Source organism: Anomaloglossus baeobatrachus, chromosome 7, assembly GCF_048569485.1.
Source record: "Anomaloglossus baeobatrachus isolate aAnoBae1 chromosome 7, aAnoBae1.hap1, whole genome shotgun sequence".
Lineage (NCBI taxonomy): Eukaryota > Metazoa > Chordata > Amphibia > Anura > Aromobatidae > Anomaloglossus > Anomaloglossus baeobatrachus.
This window is the reverse complement of record NC_134359.1, coordinates 205,229,827-205,249,426: the sequence shown is the minus strand read 5'-3', so window position 1 is coordinate 205,249,426 and position 19,600 is coordinate 205,229,827. Positions and strand designations below refer to the sequence as shown.

General features: G+C 38.0%; 18 non-coding genes across 18 annotated transcripts; all 18 read left to right on the top strand.

Moving 5' to 3' along the window:
• The first annotated feature begins 266 nt into the window (after positions 1-266).
• Positions 267-340, top strand: TRNAT-UGU (transfer RNA threonine (anticodon UGU)). Its single transcript has one exon. It is a non-coding gene; the product is annotated as a tRNA-Thr (tRNA).
• A 776-nt stretch (positions 341-1,116) lies between these two features.
• TRNAT-UGU (transfer RNA threonine (anticodon UGU)) lies at positions 1,117-1,190 on the top strand. The gene has a single exon. It is a non-coding gene; the product is annotated as a tRNA-Thr (tRNA).
• Positions 1,191-1,966: 776 nt separating this feature from the next.
• Positions 1,967-2,040, top strand: TRNAT-UGU (transfer RNA threonine (anticodon UGU)). The gene has a single exon. It is a non-coding gene; the product is annotated as a tRNA-Thr (tRNA).
• Positions 2,041-2,816: 776 nt separating this feature from the next.
• Positions 2,817-2,890, top strand: TRNAT-UGU (transfer RNA threonine (anticodon UGU)). The gene has a single exon. It is a non-coding gene; the product is annotated as a tRNA-Thr (tRNA).
• A 776-nt stretch (positions 2,891-3,666) lies between these two features.
• On the top strand, positions 3,667-3,740 carry TRNAT-UGU (transfer RNA threonine (anticodon UGU)). The gene has a single exon. It is a non-coding gene; the product is annotated as a tRNA-Thr (tRNA).
• Positions 3,741-4,516: 776 nt separating this feature from the next.
• TRNAT-UGU (transfer RNA threonine (anticodon UGU)) lies at positions 4,517-4,590 on the top strand. Its single transcript has one exon. It is a non-coding gene; the product is annotated as a tRNA-Thr (tRNA).
• A 776-nt stretch (positions 4,591-5,366) lies between these two features.
• On the top strand, positions 5,367-5,440 carry TRNAT-UGU (transfer RNA threonine (anticodon UGU)). Its single transcript has one exon. It is a non-coding gene; the product is annotated as a tRNA-Thr (tRNA).
• A 3,252-nt stretch (positions 5,441-8,692) lies between these two features.
• Positions 8,693-8,766, top strand: TRNAT-UGU (transfer RNA threonine (anticodon UGU)). The gene has a single exon. It is a non-coding gene; the product is annotated as a tRNA-Thr (tRNA).
• A 776-nt stretch (positions 8,767-9,542) lies between these two features.
• TRNAT-UGU (transfer RNA threonine (anticodon UGU)) lies at positions 9,543-9,616 on the top strand. The gene has a single exon. It is a non-coding gene; the product is annotated as a tRNA-Thr (tRNA).
• Positions 9,617-10,392: 776 nt separating this feature from the next.
• On the top strand, positions 10,393-10,466 carry TRNAT-UGU (transfer RNA threonine (anticodon UGU)). Its single transcript has one exon. It is a non-coding gene; the product is annotated as a tRNA-Thr (tRNA).
• A 776-nt stretch (positions 10,467-11,242) lies between these two features.
• On the top strand, positions 11,243-11,316 carry TRNAT-UGU (transfer RNA threonine (anticodon UGU)). The gene has a single exon. It is a non-coding gene; the product is annotated as a tRNA-Thr (tRNA).
• A 776-nt stretch (positions 11,317-12,092) lies between these two features.
• On the top strand, positions 12,093-12,166 carry TRNAT-UGU (transfer RNA threonine (anticodon UGU)). The gene has a single exon. It is a non-coding gene; the product is annotated as a tRNA-Thr (tRNA).
• A 776-nt stretch (positions 12,167-12,942) lies between these two features.
• Positions 12,943-13,016, top strand: TRNAT-UGU (transfer RNA threonine (anticodon UGU)). The gene has a single exon. It is a non-coding gene; the product is annotated as a tRNA-Thr (tRNA).
• Positions 13,017-14,643: 1,627 nt separating this feature from the next.
• TRNAT-CGU (transfer RNA threonine (anticodon CGU)) lies at positions 14,644-14,717 on the top strand. Its single transcript has one exon. It is a non-coding gene; the product is annotated as a tRNA-Thr (tRNA).
• Positions 14,718-15,494: 777 nt separating this feature from the next.
• TRNAT-UGU (transfer RNA threonine (anticodon UGU)) lies at positions 15,495-15,568 on the top strand. Its single transcript has one exon. It is a non-coding gene; the product is annotated as a tRNA-Thr (tRNA).
• A 776-nt stretch (positions 15,569-16,344) lies between these two features.
• On the top strand, positions 16,345-16,418 carry TRNAT-UGU (transfer RNA threonine (anticodon UGU)). The gene has a single exon. It is a non-coding gene; the product is annotated as a tRNA-Thr (tRNA).
• A 776-nt stretch (positions 16,419-17,194) lies between these two features.
• Positions 17,195-17,268, top strand: TRNAT-UGU (transfer RNA threonine (anticodon UGU)). The gene has a single exon. It is a non-coding gene; the product is annotated as a tRNA-Thr (tRNA).
• A 1,627-nt stretch (positions 17,269-18,895) lies between these two features.
• TRNAT-CGU (transfer RNA threonine (anticodon CGU)) lies at positions 18,896-18,969 on the top strand. The gene has a single exon. It is a non-coding gene; the product is annotated as a tRNA-Thr (tRNA).
• The last annotated feature ends 631 nt before the right edge of the window (positions 18,970-19,600 follow it).

Sequence of the window (19,600 nt, the reverse complement as noted above, 5' to 3'; positions counted from 1 at the left end):
GCAAAGTGGCTCTTATCATATCTACAACAGTGGATTATGTCAAGAGTTGGACAAGCTCAAACTTTATCAGAGATTAACCAAAGTTTAGGGTTTTAATATCAGTAATTCAATAAAGATTGTATTTTTTGTCACTATTGAAGCCCTAAAAATTAGTCCAGTAAAGAAAGAATTTGCATAAGTCGTCTATCTCTAGACATTCAAGGACACTGAAAGACATGAGGTGAGGGCGATTCTACCAGTAGTGCTTTCCTACTCTTAAACAAAGTGGTGCTGTGGCTTAGTTGGTTAAAGCGCCTGTCTTGTAAACAGGAGATCCTGAGTTCGAATCTCAGCAGTGCCTTCTTTTCATAGCCTCTTACAGAAGTTTCTATGTTTAACAATGTACTTTCCTTGTAAAAATACTATAAAGTCAAACTTGTCTTTCTCATATCCCTTCCTTAGATAGTGCAATGGAGAGATTCTAAATCTGTGTTGTCAAAGTACTCAAAAGGAAGAAGATGTCAGCCAATGTAGGATGGCATCAAGCATGCCAAATGAAAACAGTGGGTTTACTTTTGCCAGACTGAAATGTTAGAAAAGTTTGATAGCAGCCTTCTTGAACAGGAAATGCTGGAAATACTCACTGCTTGGGCTGAAAAAGATAATTTAGAGTTTCAACATTGGAGATGAAGGTAACTTCAACAAGTATGGGATTCAAAAACCATGCATGCAGAGCACAATGGATTAGTAGTCATACGCCATAACCACTCGGCAGCTCGTCTACAGGAAGAGTCTGTAGCCAGATGATGTGATCTAATGAGGATTTTGACAAGTCTGTGCAATTTCACTAAAGATTGTGTATGAGCTTCTGGCAAAGTGGCTCTTATCATATCTACAACAGTGGATTATGTCAAGAGTTGGACAAGCTCAAACTTTATCAGAGATTAACCAAAGTTTAGGGTTTTAATATCAGTAATTCAATAAAGATTGTATTTTTTGTCACTATTGAAGCCCTAAAAATTAGTCCAGTAAAGAAAGAATTTGCATAAGTCGTCTATCTCTAGACATTCAAGGACACTGAAAGACATGAGGTGAGGGCGATTCTACCAGTAGTGCTTTCCTACTCTTAAACAAAGTGGTGCTGTGGCTTAGTTGGTTAAAGCGCCTGTCTTGTAAACAGGAGATCCTGAGTTCGAATCTCAGCAGTGCCTTCTTTTCATAGCCTCTTACAGAAGTTTCTATGTTTAACAATGTACTTTCCTTGTAAAAATACTATAAAGTCAAACTTGTCTTTCTCATATCCCTTCCTTAGATAGTGCAATGGAGAGATTCTAAATCTGTGTTGTCAAAGTACTCAAAAGGAAGAAGATGTCAGCCAATGTAGGATGGCATCAAGCATGCCAAATGAAAACAGTGGGTTTACTTTTGCCAGACTGAAATGTTAGAAAAGTTTGATAGCAGCCTTCTTGAACAGGAAATGCTGGAAATACTCACTGCTTGGGCTGAAAAAGATAATTTAGAGTTTCAACATTGGAGATGAAGGTAACTTCAACAAGTATGGGATTCAAAAACCATGCATGCAGAGCACAATGGATTAGTAGTCATACGCCATAACCACTCGGCAGCTCGTCTACAGGAAGAGTCTGTAGCCAGATGATGTGATCTAATGAGGATTTTGACAAGTCTGTGCAATTTCACTAAAGATTGTGTATGAGCTTCTGGCAAAGTGGCTCTTATCATATCTACAACAGTGGATTATGTCAAGAGTTGGACAAGCTCAAACTTTATCAGAGATTAACCAAAGTTTAGGGTTTTAATATCAGTAATTCAATAAAGATTGTATTTTTTGTCACTATTGAAGCCCTAAAAATTAGTCCAGTAAAGAAAGAATTTGCATAAGTCGTCTATCTCTAGACATTCAAGGACACTGAAAGACATGAGGTGAGGGCGATTCTACCAGTAGTGCTTTCCTACTCTTAAACAAAGTGGTGCTGTGGCTTAGTTGGTTAAAGCGCCTGTCTTGTAAACAGGAGATCCTGAGTTCGAATCTCAGCAGTGCCTTCTTTTCATAGCCTCTTACAGAAGTTTCTATGTTTAACAATGTACTTTCCTTGTAAAAATACTATAAAGTCAAACTTGTCTTTCTCATATCCCTTCCTTAGATAGTGCAATGGAGAGATTCTAAATCTGTGTTGTCAAAGTACTCAAAAGGAAGAAGATGTCAGCCAATGTAGGATGGCATCAAGCATGCCAAATGAAAACAGTGGGTTTACTTTTGCCAGACTGAAATGTTAGAAAAGTTTGATAGCAGCCTTCTTGAACAGGAAATGCTGGAAATACTCACTGCTTGGGCTGAAAAAGATAATTTAGAGTTTCAACATTGGAGATGAAGGTAACTTCAACAAGTATGGGATTCAAAAACCATGCATGCAGAGCACAATGGATTAGTAGTCATACGCCATAACCACTCGGCAGCTCGTCTACAGGAAGAGTCTGTAGCCAGATGATGTGATCTAATGAGGATTTTGACAAGTCTGTGCAATTTCACTAAAGATTGTGTATGAGCTTCTGGCAAAGTGGCTCTTATCATATCTACAACAGTGGATTATGTCAAGAGTTGGACAAGCTCAAACTTTATCAGAGATTAACCAAAGTTTAGGGTTTTAATATCAGTAATTCAATAAAGATTGTATTTTTTGTCACTATTGAAGCCCTAAAAATTAGTCCAGTAAAGAAAGAATTTGCATAAGTCGTCTATCTCTAGACATTCAAGGACACTGAAAGACATGAGGTGAGGGCGATTCTACCAGTAGTGCTTTCCTACTCTTAAACAAAGTGGTGCTGTGGCTTAGTTGGTTAAAGCGCCTGTCTTGTAAACAGGAGATCCTGAGTTCGAATCTCAGCAGTGCCTTCTTTTCATAGCCTCTTACAGAAGTTTCTATGTTTAACAATGTACTTTCCTTGTAAAAATACTATAAAGTCAAACTTGTCTTTCTCATATCCCTTCCTTAGATAGTGCAATGGAGAGATTCTAAATCTGTGTTGTCAAAGTACTCAAAAGGAAGAAGATGTCAGCCAATGTAGGATGGCATCAAGCATGCCAAATGAAAACAGTGGGTTTACTTTTGCCAGACTGAAATGTTAGAAAAGTTTGATAGCAGCCTTCTTGAACAGGAAATGCTGGAAATACTCACTGCTTGGGCTGAAAAAGATAATTTAGAGTTTCAACATTGGAGATGAAGGTAACTTCAACAAGTATGGGATTCAAAAACCATGCATGCAGAGCACAATGGATTAGTAGTCATACGCCATAACCACTCGGCAGCTCGTCTACAGGAAGAGTCTGTAGCCAGATGATGTGATCTAATGAGGATTTTGACAAGTCTGTGCAATTTCACTAAAGATTGTGTATGAGCTTCTGGCAAAGTGGCTCTTATCATATCTACAACAGTGGATTATGTCAAGAGTTGGACAAGCTCAAACTTTATCAGAGATTAACCAAAGTTTAGGGTTTTAATATCAGTAATTCAATAAAGATTGTATTTTTTGTCACTATTGAAGCCCTAAAAATTAGTCCAGTAAAGAAAGAATTTGCATAAGTCGTCTATCTCTAGACATTCAAGGACACTGAAAGACATGAGGTGAGGGCGATTCTACCAGTAGTGCTTTCCTACTCTTAAACAAAGTGGTGCTGTGGCTTAGTTGGTTAAAGCGCCTGTCTTGTAAACAGGAGATCCTGAGTTCGAATCTCAGCAGTGCCTTCTTTTCATAGCCTCTTACAGAAGTTTCTATGTTTAACAATGTACTTTCCTTGTAAAAATACTATAAAGTCAAACTTGTCTTTCTCATATCCCTTCCTTAGATAGTGCAATGGAGAGATTCTAAATCTGTGTTGTCAAAGTACTCAAAAGGAAGAAGATGTCAGCCAATGTAGGATGGCATCAAGCATGCCAAATGAAAACAGTGGGTTTACTTTTGCCAGACTGAAATGTTAGAAAAGTTTGATAGCAGCCTTCTTGAACAGGAAATGCTGGAAATACTCACTGCTTGGGCTGAAAAAGATAATTTAGAGTTTCAACATTGGAGATGAAGGTAACTTCAACAAGTATGGGATTCAAAAACCATGCATGCAGAGCACAATGGATTAGTAGTCATACGCCATAACCACTCGGCAGCTCGTCTACAGGAAGAGTCTGTAGCCAGATGATGTGATCTAATGAGGATTTTGACAAGTCTGTGCAATTTCACTAAAGATTGTGTATGAGCTTCTGGCAAAGTGGCTCTTATCATATCTACAACAGTGGATTATGTCAAGAGTTGGACAAGCTCAAACTTTATCAGAGATTAACCAAAGTTTAGGGTTTTAATATCAGTAATTCAATAAAGATTGTATTTTTTGTCACTATTGAAGCCCTAAAAATTAGTCCAGTAAAGAAAGAATTTGCATAAGTCGTCTATCTCTAGACATTCAAGGACACTGAAAGACATGAGGTGAGGGCGATTCTACCAGTAGTGCTTTCCTACTCTTAAACAAAGTGGTGCTGTGGCTTAGTTGGTTAAAGCGCCTGTCTTGTAAACAGGAGATCCTGAGTTCGAATCTCAGCAGTGCCTTCTTTTCATAGCCTCTTACAGAAGTTTCTATGTTTAACAATGTACTTTCCTTGTAAAAATACTATAAAGTCAAACTTGTCTTTCTCATATCCCTTCCTTAGATAGTGCAATGGAGAGATTCTAAATCTGTGTTGTCAAAGTACTCAAAAGGAAGAAGATGTCAGCCAATGTAGGATGGCATCAAGCATGCCAAATGAAAACAGTGGGTTTACTTTTGCCAGACTGAAATGTTAGAAAAGTTTGATAGCAGCCTTCTTGAACAGGAAATGCTGGAAATACTCACTGCTTGGGCTGAAAAAGATAATTTAGAGTTTCAACATTGGAGATGAAGGTAACTTCAACAAGTATGGGATTCAAAAACCATGCATGCAGAGCACAATGGATTAGTAGTCATACGCCATAACCACTCGGCAGCTCGTCTACAGGAAGAGTCTGTAGCCAGATGATGTGATCTAATGAGGATTTTGACAAGTCTGTGCAATTTCACTAAAGATTGTGTATGAGCTTCTGGCAAAGTGGCTCTTATCATATCTACAACAGTGGATTATGTCAAGAGTTGGACAAGCTCAAACTTTATCAGAGATTAACCAAAGTTTAGGGTTTTAATATCAGTAATTCAATAAAGATTGTATTTTTTGTCACTATTGAAGCCCTAAAAATTAGTCCAGTAAAGAAAGAATTTGCATAAGTCGTCTATCTCTAGACATTCAAGGACACTGAAAGACATGAGGTGAGGGCGATTCTACCAGTAGTGCTTTCCTACTCTTAAACAAAGTGGTGCTGTGGCTTAGTTGGTTAAAGCGCCTGTCTTGTAAACAGGAGATCCTGAGTTCGAATCTCAGCAGTGCCTTCTTTTCATAGCCTCTTACAGAAGTTTCTATGTTTAACAATGTACTTTCCTTGTAAAAATACTATAAAGTCAAACTTGTCTTTCTCATATCCCTTCCTTAGATAGTGCAATGGAGAGATTCTAAATCTGTGTTGTCAAAGTACTCAAAAGGAAGAAGATGTCAGCCAATGTAGGATGGCATCAAGCATGCCAAATGAAAACAGTGGGTTTACTTTTGCCAGACTGAAATGTTAGAAAAGTTTGATAGCAGCCTTCTTGAACAGGAAATGCTGGAAATACTCACTGCTTGGGCTGAAAAAGATAATTTAGAGTTTCAACATTGGAGATGAAGGTAACTTCAACAAGTATGGGATTCAAAAACCATGCATGCAGAGCACAATGGATTAGTAGTCATACGCCATAACCACTCGGCAGCTCGTCTACAGGAAGAGTCTGTAGCCAGATGATGTGATCTAATGAGGATTTTGACAAGTCTGTGCAATTTCACTAAAGATTGTGTATGAGCTTCTGGCAAAGTGGCTCTTATCATATCTACAACAGTGGATTATGTCAAGAGTTGGACAAGCTCAAACTTTATCAGAGATTAACCAAAGTTTAGGGTTTTAATATCAGTAATTCAATAAAGATTGTATTTTTTGTCACTATTGAAGCCCTAAAAATTAGTCCAGTAAAGAAAGAATTTGCATAAGTCGTCTATCTCTAGACATTCAAGGACACTGAAAGACATGAGGTGAGGGCGATTCTACCAGTAGTGCTTTCCTACTCTTAAACAAAGTGGTGCTGTGGCTTAGTTGGTTAAAGCGCCTGTCTTGTAAACAGGAGATCCTGAGTTCAAATCTCAGCAGTGCCTTCTTTTAATAGCCTCTTACAGAAGTTTCTATGTTTAACAATGTACTTTCCTTGTAAAAATACTATAAAGTCAAACTTGTCTTTCTCATATCCCTTCCTTAGATAGTGCAATGGAGAGATTCTAAATCTGTGTTGTCAAAGTACTCAAAAGGAAGAAGATGTCAGCCAATGTAGGATGGCATCAAGCATGCCAAATGAAAACAGTGGGTTTACTTTTGCCAGACTGAAATGTTAGAAAAGTTTGATAGCAGCCTTCTTGAACAGATAATTTAGAGTTTCAACATTGGAGATGAAGGTAACTTCAACAAGTATGGGATTCAAAAACCATGCATGCAGAGCACAATGGATTAGTAGTCATACGCCATAACCACTCGGCAGCTCGTCTACAGGAAGAGTCTGTAGCCAGATGATGTGATCTAATGAGGATTTTGACAAGTCTGTGCAATTTCACTAAAGATTGTGTATGAGCTTCTGGCAAAGTGGCTCTTATCATATCTACAACAGTGGATTATGTCAAGAGTTGGACAAGCTCAAACTTTATCAGAGATTAACCAAAGTTTAGGGTTTTAATATCAGTAATTCAATAAAGATTGTATTTTTTGTCACTATTGAAGCCCTAAAAATTAGTCCAGTAAAGAAAGAATTTGCATAAGTCGTCTATCTCTAGACATTCAAGGACACTGAAAGACATGAGGTGAGGGCGATTCTACCAGTAGTGCTTTCCTACTCTTAAACAAAGTGGTGCTGTGGCTTAGTTGGTTAAAGCGCCTGTCTTGTAAACAGGAGATCCTGAGTTCAAATCTCAGCAGTGCCTTCTTTTAATAGCCTCTTACAGAAGTTTCTATGTTTAACAATGTACTTTCCTTGTAAAAATACTATAAAGTCAAACTTGTCTTTCTCATATCCCTTCCTTAGATAGTGCAATGGAGAGATTCTAAATCTGTGTTGTCAAAGTACTCAAAAGGAAGAAGATGTCAGCCAATGTAGGATGGCATCAAGCATGCCAAATGAAAACAGTGGGTTTACTTTTGCCAGACTGAAATGTTAGAAAAGTTTGATAGCAGCCTTCTTGAACAGATAATTTAGAGTTTCAACATTGGAGATGAAGGTAACTTCAACAAGTATGGGATTCAAAAACCATGCATGCAGAGCACAATGGATTAGTAGTCATACGCCATAACCACTCGGCAGCTCGTCTACAGGAAGAGTCTGTAGCCAGATGATGTGATCTAATGAGGATTTTGACAAGTCTGTGCAATTTCACTAAAGATTGTGTATGAGCTTCTGGCAAAGTGGCTCTTATCATATCTACAACAGTGGATTATGTCAAGAGTTGGACAAGCTCAAACTTTATCAGAGATTAACCAAAGTTTAGGGTTTTAATATCAGTAATTCAATAAAGATTGTATTTTTTGTCACTATTGAAGCCCTAAAAATTAGTCCAGTAAAGAAAGAATTTGCATTAGTCGTCTATCTCTAGACATTCAAGGACACTGAAAGACATGAGGTGAGGGCGATTCTACCAGTAGTGCTTTCCTACTCTTAAACAAAGTGGTGCTGTTGCTTAGTTGGTTAAAGCGCCTGTCTTGTAATCAGGAGATCCTGAGTTCAAATCTCAGCAGTGCCTTCTTTTAATAGCCTCTTACAGAAGTTTCTATGTTTAACAATGTACTTTCCTTGTAAAAATACTATAAAGTCAAACTTGTCTTTCTCATATCCCTTCCTTAGATAGTGCAATGGAGAGATTCTAAATCTGTGTTGTCAAAGTACTCAAAAGGAAGAAGATGTCAGCCAATGTAGGATGGCATCAAGCATGCCAAATGAAAACAGTGGGTTTACTTTTGCCAGACTGAAATGTTAGAAAAGTTTGATAGCAGCCTTCTTGAACAGGAAATGCTGGAAATACTCACTGCTTGGGCTGAAAAAGATAATTTAGAGTTTCAACATTGGAGATGAAGGTAACTTCAACAAGTATGGGATTCAAAAACCATGCATGCAGAGCACAATGGATTAGTAGTCATACGCCATAACCACTCGGCAGCTCGTCTACAGGAAGAGTCTGTAGCCAGATGATGTGATCTAATGAGGATTTTGACAAGTCTGTGCAATTTCACTAAAGATTGTGTATGAGCTTCTGGCAAAGTGGCTCTTATCATATCTACAACAGTGGATTATGTCAAGAGTTGGACAAGCTCAAACTTTATCAGAGATTAACCAAAGTTTAGGGTTTTAATATCAGTAATTCAATAAAGATTGTATTTTTTGTCACTATTGAAGCCCTAAAAATTAGTCCAGTAAAGAAAGAATTTGCATAAGTCGTCTATCTCTAGACATTCAAGGACACTGAAAGACATGAGGTGAGGGCGATTCTACCAGTAGTGCTTTCCTACTCTTAAACAAAGTGGTGCTGTGGCTTAGTTGGTTAAAGCGCCTGTCTTGTAAACAGGAGATCCTGAGTTCGAATCTCAGCAGTGCCTTCTTTTCATAGCCTCTTACAGAAGTTTCTATGTTTAACAATGTACTTTCCTTGTAAAAATACTATAAAGTCAAACTTGTCTTTCTCATATCCCTTCCTTAGATAGTGCAATGGAGAGATTCTAAATCTGTGTTGTCAAAGTACTCAAAAGGAAGAAGATGTCAGCCAATGTAGGATGGCATCAAGCATGCCAAATGAAAACAGTGGGTTTACTTTTGCCAGACTGAAATGTTAGAAAAGTTTGATAGCAGCCTTCTTGAACAGGAAATGCTGGAAATACTCACTGCTTGGGCTGAAAAAGATAATTTAGAGTTTCAACATTGGAGATGAAGGTAACTTCAACAAGTATGGGATTCAAAAACCATGCATGCAGAGCACAATGGATTAGTAGTCATACGCCATAACCACTCGGCAGCTCGTCTACAGGAAGAGTCTGTAGCCAGATGATGTGATCTAATGAGGATTTTGACAAGTCTGTGCAATTTCACTAAAGATTGTGTATGAGCTTCTGGCAAAGTGGCTCTTATCATATCTACAACAGTGGATTATGTCAAGAGTTGGACAAGCTCAAACTTTATCAGAGATTAACCAAAGTTTAGGGTTTTAATATCAGTAATTCAATAAAGATTGTATTTTTTGTCACTATTGAAGCCCTAAAAATTAGTCCAGTAAAGAAAGAATTTGCATAAGTCGTCTATCTCTAGACATTCAAGGACACTGAAAGACATGAGGTGAGGGCGATTCTACCAGTAGTGCTTTCCTACTCTTAAACAAAGTGGTGCTGTGGCTTAGTTGGTTAAAGCGCCTGTCTTGTAAACAGGAGATCCTGAGTTCGAATCTCAGCAGTGCCTTCTTTTCATAGCCTCTTACAGAAGTTTCTATGTTTAACAATGTACTTTCCTTGTAAAAATACTATAAAGTCAAACTTGTCTTTCTCATATCCCTTCCTTAGATAGTGCAATGGAGAGATTCTAAATCTGTGTTGTCAAAGTACTCAAAAGGAAGAAGATGTCAGCCAATGTAGGATGGCATCAAGCATGCCAAATGAAAACAGTGGGTTTACTTTTGCCAGACTGAAATGTTAGAAAAGTTTGATAGCAGCCTTCTTGAACAGGAAATGCTGGAAATACTCACTGCTTGGGCTGAAAAAGATAATTTAGAGTTTCAACATTGGAGATGAAGGTAACTTCAACAAGTATGGGATTCAAAAACCATGCATGCAGAGCACAATGGATTAGTAGTCATACGCCATAACCACTCGGCAGCTCGTCTACAGGAAGAGTCTGTAGCCAGATGATGTGATCTAATGAGGATTTTGACAAGTCTGTGCAATTTCACTAAAGATTGTGTATGAGCTTCTGGCAAAGTGGCTCTTATCATATCTACAACAGTGGATTATGTCAAGAGTTGGACAAGCTCAAACTTTATCAGAGATTAACCAAAGTTTAGGGTTTTAATATCAGTAATTCAATAAAGATTGTATTTTTTGTCACTATTGAAGCCCTAAAAATTAGTCCAGTAAAGAAAGAATTTGCATAAGTCGTCTATCTCTAGACATTCAAGGACACTGAAAGACATGAGGTGAGGGCGATTCTACCAGTAGTGCTTTCCTACTCTTAAACAAAGTGGTGCTGTGGCTTAGTTGGTTAAAGCGCCTGTCTTGTAAACAGGAGATCCTGAGTTCGAATCTCAGCAGTGCCTTCTTTTCATAGCCTCTTACAGAAGTTTCTATGTTTAACAATGTACTTTCCTTGTAAAAATACTATAAAGTCAAACTTGTCTTTCTCATATCCCTTCCTTAGATAGTGCAATGGAGAGATTCTAAATCTGTGTTGTCAAAGTACTCAAAAGGAAGAAGATGTCAGCCAATGTAGGATGGCATCAAGCATGCCAAATGAAAACAGTGGGTTTACTTTTGCCAGACTGAAATGTTAGAAAAGTTTGATAGCAGCCTTCTTGAACAGGAAATGCTGGAAATACTCACTGCTTGGGCTGAAAAAGATAATTTAGAGTTTCAACATTGGAGATGAAGGTAACTTCAACAAGTATGGGATTCAAAAACCATGCATGCAGAGCACAATGGATTAGTAGTCATACGCCATAACCACTCGGCAGCTCGTCTACAGGAAGAGTCTGTAGCCAGATGATGTGATCTAATGAGGATTTTGACAAGTCTGTGCAATTTCACTAAAGATTGTGTATGAGCTTCTGGCAAAGTGGCTCTTATCATATCTACAACAGTGGATTATGTCAAGAGTTGGACAAGCTCAAACTTTATCAGAGATTAACCAAAGTTTAGGGTTTTAATATCAGTAATTCAATAAAGATTGTATTTTTTGTCACTATTGAAGCCCTAAAAATTAGTCCAGTAAAGAAAGAATTTGCATAAGTCGTCTATCTCTAGACATTCAAGGACACTGAAAGACATGAGGTGAGGGCGATTCTACCAGTAGTGCTTTCCTACTCTTAAACAAAGTGGTGCTGTGGCTTAGTTGGTTAAAGCGCCTGTCTTGTAAACAGGAGATCCTGAGTTCGAATCTCAGCAGTGCCTTCTTTTCATAGCCTCTTACAGAAGTTTCTATGTTTAACAATGTACTTTCCTTGTAAAAATACTATAAAGTCAAACTTGTCTTTCTCATATCCCTTCCTTAGATAGTGCAATGGAGAGATTCTAAATCTGTGTTGTCAAAGTACTCAAAAGGAAGAAGATGTCAGCCAATGTAGGATGGCATCAAGCATGCCAAATGAAAACAGTGGGTTTACTTTTGCCAGACTGAAATGTTAGAAAAGTTTGATAGCAGCCTTCTTGAACAGGAAATGCTGGAAATACTCACTGCTTGGGCTGAAAAAGATAATTTAGAGTTTCAACATTGGAGATGAAGGTAACTTCAACAAGTATGGGATTCAAAAACCATGCATGCAGAGCACAATGGATTAGTAGTCATACGCCATAACCACTCGGCAGCTCGTCTACAGGAAGAGTCTGTAGCCAGATGATGTGATCTAATGAGGATTTTGACAAGTCTGTGCAATTTCACTAAAGATTGTGTATGAGCTTCTGGCAAAGTGGCTCTTATCATATCTACAACAGTGGATTATGTCAAGAGTTGGACAAGCTCAAACTTTATCAGAGATTAACCAAAGTTTAGGGTTTTAATATCAGTAATTCAATAAAGATTGTATTTTTTGTCACTATTGAAGCCCTAAAAATTAGTCCAGTAAAGAAAGAATTTGCATAAGTCGTCTATCTCTAGACATTCAAGGACACTGAAAGACATGAGGTGAGGGCGATTCTACCAGTAGTGCTTTCCTACTCTTAAACAAAGTGGTGCTGTGGCTTAGTTGGTTAAAGCGCCTGTCTTGTAAACAGGAGATCCTGAGTTCGAATCTCAGCAGTGCCTTCTTTTCATAGCCTCTTACAGAAGTTTCTATGTTTAACAATGTACTTTCCTTGTAAAAATACTATAAAGTCAAACTTGTCTTTCTCATATCCCTTCCTTAGATAGTGCAATGGAGAGATTCTAAATCTGTGTTGTCAAAGTACTCAAAAGGAAGAAGATGTCAGCCAATGTAGGATGGCATCAAGCATGCCAAATGAAAACAGTGGGTTTACTTTTGCCAGACTGAAATGTTAGAAAAGTTTGATAGCAGCCTTCTTGAACAGGAAATGCTGGAAATACTCACTGCTTGGGCTGAAAAAGATAATTTAGAGTTTCAACATTGGAGATGAAGGTAACTTCAACAAGTATGGGATTCAAAAACCATGCATGCAGAGCACAATGGATTAGTAGTCATACGCCATAACCACTCGGCAGCTCGTCTACAGGAAGAGTCTGTAGCCAGATGATGTGATCTAATGAGGATTTTGACAAGTCTGTGCAATTTCACTAAAGATTGTGTATGAGCTTCTGGCAAAGTGGCTCTTATCATATCTACAACAGTGGATTATGTCAAGAGTTGGACAAGCTCAAACTTTATCAGAGATTAACCAAAGTTTAGGGTTTTAATATCAGTAATTCAATAAAGATTGTATTTTTTGTCACTATTGAAGCCCTAAAAATTAGTCCAGTAAAGAAAGAATTTGCATAAGTCGTCTATCTCTAGACATTCAAGGACACTGAAAGACATGAGGTGAGGGCGATTCTACCAGTAGTGCTTTCCTACTCTTAAACAAAGTGGTGCTGTGGCTTAGTTGGTTAAAGCGCCTGTCTTGTAAACAGGAGATCCTGAGTTCGAATCTCAGCAGTGCCTTCTTTTCATAGCCTCTTACAGAAGTTTCTATGTTTAACAATGTACTTTCCTTGTAAAAATACTATAAAGTCAAACTTGTCTTTCTCATATCCCTTCCTTAGATAGTGCAATGGAGAGATTCTAAATCTGTGTTGTCAAAGTACTCAAAAGGAAGAAGATGTCAGCCAATGTAGGATGGCATCAAGCATGCCAAATGAAAACAGTGGGTTTACTTTTGCCAGACTGAAATGTTAGAAAAGTTTGATAGCAGCCTTCTTGAACAGGAAATGCTGGAAATACTCACTGCTTGGGCTAAAAAAAGATAATTTAGAGTTTCAACATTGGAGATGAAGGTAACTTCAACAAGTATGGGATTCAAAAACCATGCATGCAGAGCACAATGGATTAGTAGTCATACGCCATAACCACTCGGCAGCTCGTCTACAGGAAGAGTCTGTAGCCAGATGATGTGATCTAATGAGGATTTTGACAAGTCTGTGCAATTTCACTAAAGATTGTGTATGAGCTTCTGGCAAAGTGGCTCTTATCATATCTACAACAGTGGATTATGTCAAGAGTTGGACAAGCTCAAACTTTATCAGAGATTAACCAAAGTTTAGGGTTTTAATATCAGTAATTCAATAAAGATTGTATTTTTTGTCACTATTGAAGCCCTAAAAATTAGTCCAGTAAAGAAAGAATTTGCATTAGTCGTCTATCTCTAGACATTCAAGGACACTGAAAGACATGAGGTGAGGGCGATTCTACCAGTAGTGCTTTCCTACTCTTAAACAAAGTGGTGCTGTTGCTTAGTTGGTTAAAGCGCCTGTCTTGTAATCAGGAGATCCTGAGTTCAAATCTCAGCAGTGCCTTCTTTTAATAGCCTCTTACAGAAGTTTCTATGTTTAACAATGTACTTTCCTTGTAAAAATACTATAAAGTCAAACTTGTCTTTCTCATATCCCTTCCTTAGATAGTGCAATGGAGAGATTCTAAATCTGTGTTGTCAAAGTACTCAAAAGGAAGAAGATGTCAGCCAATGTAGGATGGCATCAAGCATGCCAAATGAAAACAGTGGGTTTACTTTTGCCAGACTGAAATGTTAGAAAAGTTTGATAGCAGCCTTCTTGAACAGGAAATGCTGGAAATACTCACTGCTTGGGCTGAAAAAGATAATTTAGAGTTTCAACATTGGAGATGAAGGTAACTTCAACAAGTATGGGATTCAAAAACCATGCATGCAGAGCACAATGGATTAGTAGTCATACGCCATAACCACTCGGCAGCTCGTCTACAGGAAGAGTCTGTAGCCAGATGATGTGATCTAATGAGGATTTTGACAAGTCTGTGCAATTTCACTAAAGATTGTGTATGAGCTTCTGGCAAAGTGGCTCTTATCATATCTACAACAGTGGATTATGTCAAGAGTTGGACAAGCTCAAACTTTATCAGAGATTAACCAAAGTTTAGGGTTTTAATATCAGTAATTCAATAAAGATTGTATTTTTTGTCACTATTGAAGCCCTAAAAATTAGTCCAGTAAAGAAAGAATTTGCATAAGTCGTCTATCTCTAGACATTCAAGGACACTGAAAGACATGAGGTGAGGGCGACTCTACCAGTAGTGCTTTTCTACTCTTACACAAAGTGGTGCTGTGGCTTAGTTGGTTAAAGCGCCTGTCTCGTAAACAGGAGATCCTGAGTTCGAATCTCAGCAGTGCCTTCTTTTCATAGCCTCAGTACTGAAGTTTCTATGTTTAACAGTGTACTTTCCTTGTAAAAATACTATAAAGTCAAACTTGTCTTTCTCATATCCCTTCCTTAGATAGTGCAATGGAGAGATTCTAAATCTGTGTTGTCAAAGTACTCAAAAGGAAGAAGATGTCAGCCAATGTAGGATGGCATCAAGCATGCCAAATGAAAACAGTGGGTTTACTTTTGCCAGACTGAAATGTTAGAAAAGTTTGATAGCAGCCTTCTTGAACAGGAAATGCTGGAAATACTCACTGCTTGGGCTGAAAAAGATAATTTAGAGTTTCAACATTGGAGATGAAGGTAACTTCAACAAGTATGGGATTCAAAAACCATGCATGCAGAGCACAATGGATTAGTAGTCATACGCCATAACCACTCGGCAGCTCGTCTACAGGAAGAGTCTGTAGCCAGATGATGTGATCTAATGAGGATTTTGACAAGTCTGTGCAATTTCACTAAAGATTGTGTATGAGCTTCTGGCAAAGTGGCTCTTATCATATCTACAACAGTGGATTATGTCAAGAGTTGGACAAGCTCAAACTTTATCAGAGATTAACCAAAGTTTAGGGTTTTAATATCAGTAATTCAATAAAGATTGTATTTTTTGTCACTATTGAAGCCCTAAAAATTAGTCCAGTAAAGAAAGAATTTGCATAAGTCGTCTATCTCTAGACATTCAAGGACACTGAAAGACATGAGGTGAGGGCGATTCTACCAGTAGTGCTTTCCTACTCTTAAACAAAGTGGTGCTGTGGCTTAGTTGGTTAAAGCGCCTGTCTTGTAAACAGGAGATCCTGAGTTCGAATCTCAGCAGTGCCTTCTTTTCATAGCCTCTTACAGAAGTTTCTATGTTTAACAATGTACTTTCCTTGTAAAAATACTATAAAGTCAAACTTGTCTTTCTCATATCCCTTCCTTAGATAGTGCAATGGAGAGATTCTAAATCTGTGTTGTCAAAGTACTCAAAAGGAAGAAGATGTCAGCCAATGTAGGATGGCATCAAGCATGCCAAATGAAAACAGTGGGTTTACTTTTGCCAGACTGAAATGTTAGAAAAGTTTGATAGCAGCCTTCTTGAACAGGAAATGCTGGAAATACTCACTGCTTGGGCTGAAAAAGATAATTTAGAGTTTCAACATTGGAGATGAAGGTAACTTCAACAAGTATGGGATTCAAAAACCATGCATGCAGAGCACAATGGATTAGTAGTCATACGCCATAACCACTCGGCAGCTCGTCTACAGGAAGAGTCTGTAGCCAGATGATGTGATCTAATGAGGATTTTGACAAGTCTGTGCAATTTCACTAAAGATTGTGTATGAGCTTCTGGCAAAGTGGCTCTTATCATATCTACAACAGTGGATTATGTCAAGAGTTGGACAAGCTCAAACTTTATCAGAGATTAACCAAAGTTTAGGGTTTTAATATCAGTAATTCAATAAAGATTGTATTTTTTGTCACTATTGAAGCCCTAAAAATTAGTCCAGTAAAGAAAGAATTTGCATAAGTCGTCTATCTCTAGACATTCAAGGACACTGAAAGACATGAGGTGAGGGCGATTCTACCAGTAGTGCTTTCCTACTCTTAAACAAAGTGGTGCTGTGGCTTAGTTGGTTAAAGCGCCTGTCTTGTAAACAGGAGATCCTGAGTTCGAATCTCAGCAGTGCCTTCTTTTCATAGCCTCTTACAGAAGTTTCTATGTTTAACAATGTACTTTCCTTGTAAAAATACTATAAAGTCAAACTTGTCTTTCTCATATCCCTTCCTTAGATAGTGCAATGGAGAGATTCTAAATCTGTGTTGTCAAAGTACTCAAAAGGAAGAAGATGTCAGCCAATGTAGGATGGCATCAAGCATGCCAAATGAAAACAGTGGGTTTACTTTTGCCAGACTGAAATGTTAGAAAAGTTTGATAGCAGCCTTCTTGAACAGGAAATGCTGGAAATACTCACTGCTTGGGCTGAAAAAGATAATTTAGAGTTTCAACATTGGAGATGAAGGTAACTTCAACAAGTATGGGATTCAAAAACCATGCATGCAGAGCACAATGGATTAGTAGTCATACGCCATAACCACTCGGCAGCTCGTCTACAGGAAGAGTCTGTAGCCAGATGATGTGATCTAATGAGGATTTTGACAAGTCTGTGCAATTTCACTAAAGATTGTGTATGAGCTTCTGGCAAAGTGGCTCTTATCATATCTACAACAGTGGATTATGTCAAGAGTTGGACAAGCTCAAACTTTATCAGAGATTAACCAAAGTTTAGGGTTTTAATATCAGTAATTCAATAAAGATTGTATTTTTTGTCACTATTGAAGCCCTAAAAATTAGTCCAGTAAAGAAAGAATTTGCATAAGTCGTCTATCTCTAGACATTCAAGGACACTGAAAGACATGAGGTGAGGGCGATTCTACCAGTAGTGCTTTCCTACTCTTAAACAAAGTGGTGCTGTGGCTTAGTTGGTTAAAGCGCCTGTCTTGTAAACAGGAGATCCTGAGTTCGAATCTCAGCAGTGCCTTCTTTTCATAGCCTCTTACAGAAGTTTCTATGTTTAACAATGTACTTTCCTTGTAAAAATACTATAAAGTCAAACTTGTCTTTCTCATATCCCTTCCTTAGATAGTGCAATGGAGAGATTCTAAATCTGTGTTGTCAAAGTACTCAAAAGGAAGAAGATGTCAGCCAATGTAGGATGGCATCAAGCATGCCAAATGAAAACAGTGGGTTTACTTTTGCCAGACTGAAATGTTAGAAAAGTTTGATAGCAGCCTTCTTGAACAGGAAATGCTGGAAATACTCACTGCTTGGGCTAAAAAAAGATAATTTAGAGTTTCAACATTGGAGATGAAGGTAACTTCAACAAGTATGGGATTCAAAAACCATGCATGCAGAGCACAATGGATTAGTAGTCATACGCCATAACCACTCGGCAGCTCGTCTACAGGAAGAGTCTGTAGCCAGATGATGTGATCTAATGAGGATTTTGACAAGTCTGTGCAATTTCACTAAAGATTGTGTATGAGCTTCTGGCAAAGTGGCTCTTATCATATCTACAACAGTGGATTATGTCAAGAGTTGGACAAGCTCAAACTTTATCAGAGATTAACCAAAGTTTAGGGTTTTAATATCAGTAATTCAATAAAGATTGTATTTTTTGTCACTATTGAAGCCCTAAAAATTAGTCCAGTAAAGAAAGAATTTGCATTAGTCGTCTATCTCTAGACATTCAAGGACACTGAAAGACATGAGGTGAGGGCGATTCTACCAGTAGTGCTTTCCTACTCTTAAACAAAGTGGTGCTGTTGCTTAGTTGGTTAAAGCGCCTGTCTTGTAATCAGGAGATCCTGAGTTCAAATCTCAGCAGTGCCTTCTTTTAATAGCCTCTTACAGAAGTTTCTATGTTTAACAATGTACTTTCCTTGTAAAAATACTATAAAGTCAAACTTGTCTTTCTCATATCCCTTCCTTAGATAGTGCAATGGAGAGATTCTAAATCTGTGTTGTCAAAGTACTCAAAAGGAAGAAGATGTCAGCCAATGTAGGATGGCATCAAGCATGCCAAATGAAAACAGTGGGTTTACTTTTGCCAGACTGAAATGTTAGAAAAGTTTGATAGCAGCCTTCTTGAACAGGAAATGCTGGAAATACTCACTGCTTGGGCTGAAAAAGATAATTTAGAGTTTCAACATTGGAGATGAAGGTAACTTCAACAAGTATGGGATTCAAAAACCATGCATGCAGAGCACAATGGATTAGTAGTCATACGCCATAACCACTCGGCAGCTCGTCTACAGGAAGAGTCTGTAGCCAGATGATGTGATCTAATGAGGATTTTGACAAGTCTGTGCAATTTCACTAAAGATTGTGTATGAGCTTCTGGCAAAGTGGCTCTTATCATATCTACAACAGTGGATTATGTCAAGAGTTGGACAAGCTCAAACTTTATCAGAGATTAACCAAAGTTTAGGGTTTTAATATCAGTAATTCAATAAAGATTGTATTTTTTGTCACTATTGAAGCCCTAAAAATTAGTCCAGTAAAGAAAGAATTTGCATAAGTCGTCTATCTCTAGACATTCAAGGACACTGAAAGACATGAGGTGAGGGCGACTCTACCAGTAGTGCTTTTCTACTCTTACACAAAGTGGTGCTGTGGCTTAGTTGGTTAAAGCGCCTGTCTCGTAAACAGGAGATCCTGAGTTCGAATCTCAGCAGTGCCTTCTTTTCATAGCCTCAGTACTGAAGTTTCTATGTTTAACAGTGTACTTTCCTTGTAAAAATACTATAAAGTCAAACTTGTCTTTCTCATATCCCTTCCTTAGATAGTGCAAAGGAGAGATTCTAAATCTGTGTTGTCAAAGTACTCAAAAGGAAGAAGATGTCAGCCAATGTAGGATGGCATCAAGCATGCCAAATGAAAACAGTGGGTTTACTTTTGCCAGACTGAAATGTTAGAAAAGTTTGATAGCAGCCTTCTTGAACAGGAAATGCTGGAAATACTCACTGCTTGGGCTGAAAAAGATAATTTAGAGTTTCAACATTGGAGATGAAGGTAACTTCAACAAGTATGGGATTCAAAAACCATGCATGCAGAGCACAATGGATTAGTAGTCATACGCCATAACCACTCGGCAGCTCGTCTACAGGAAGAGTCTGTAGCCAGATGATGTGATCTAATGAGGATTTTGACAAGTCTGTGCAATTTCACTAAAGATTGTGTATGAGCTTCTGGCAAAGTGGCTCTTATCATATCTACAACAGTGGATTATGTCAAGAGTTGGACAAGCTCAAACTTTATCAGAGATTAACCAAAGTTTAGGGTTTTAATATCAGTAATTCAATAAAGATTGT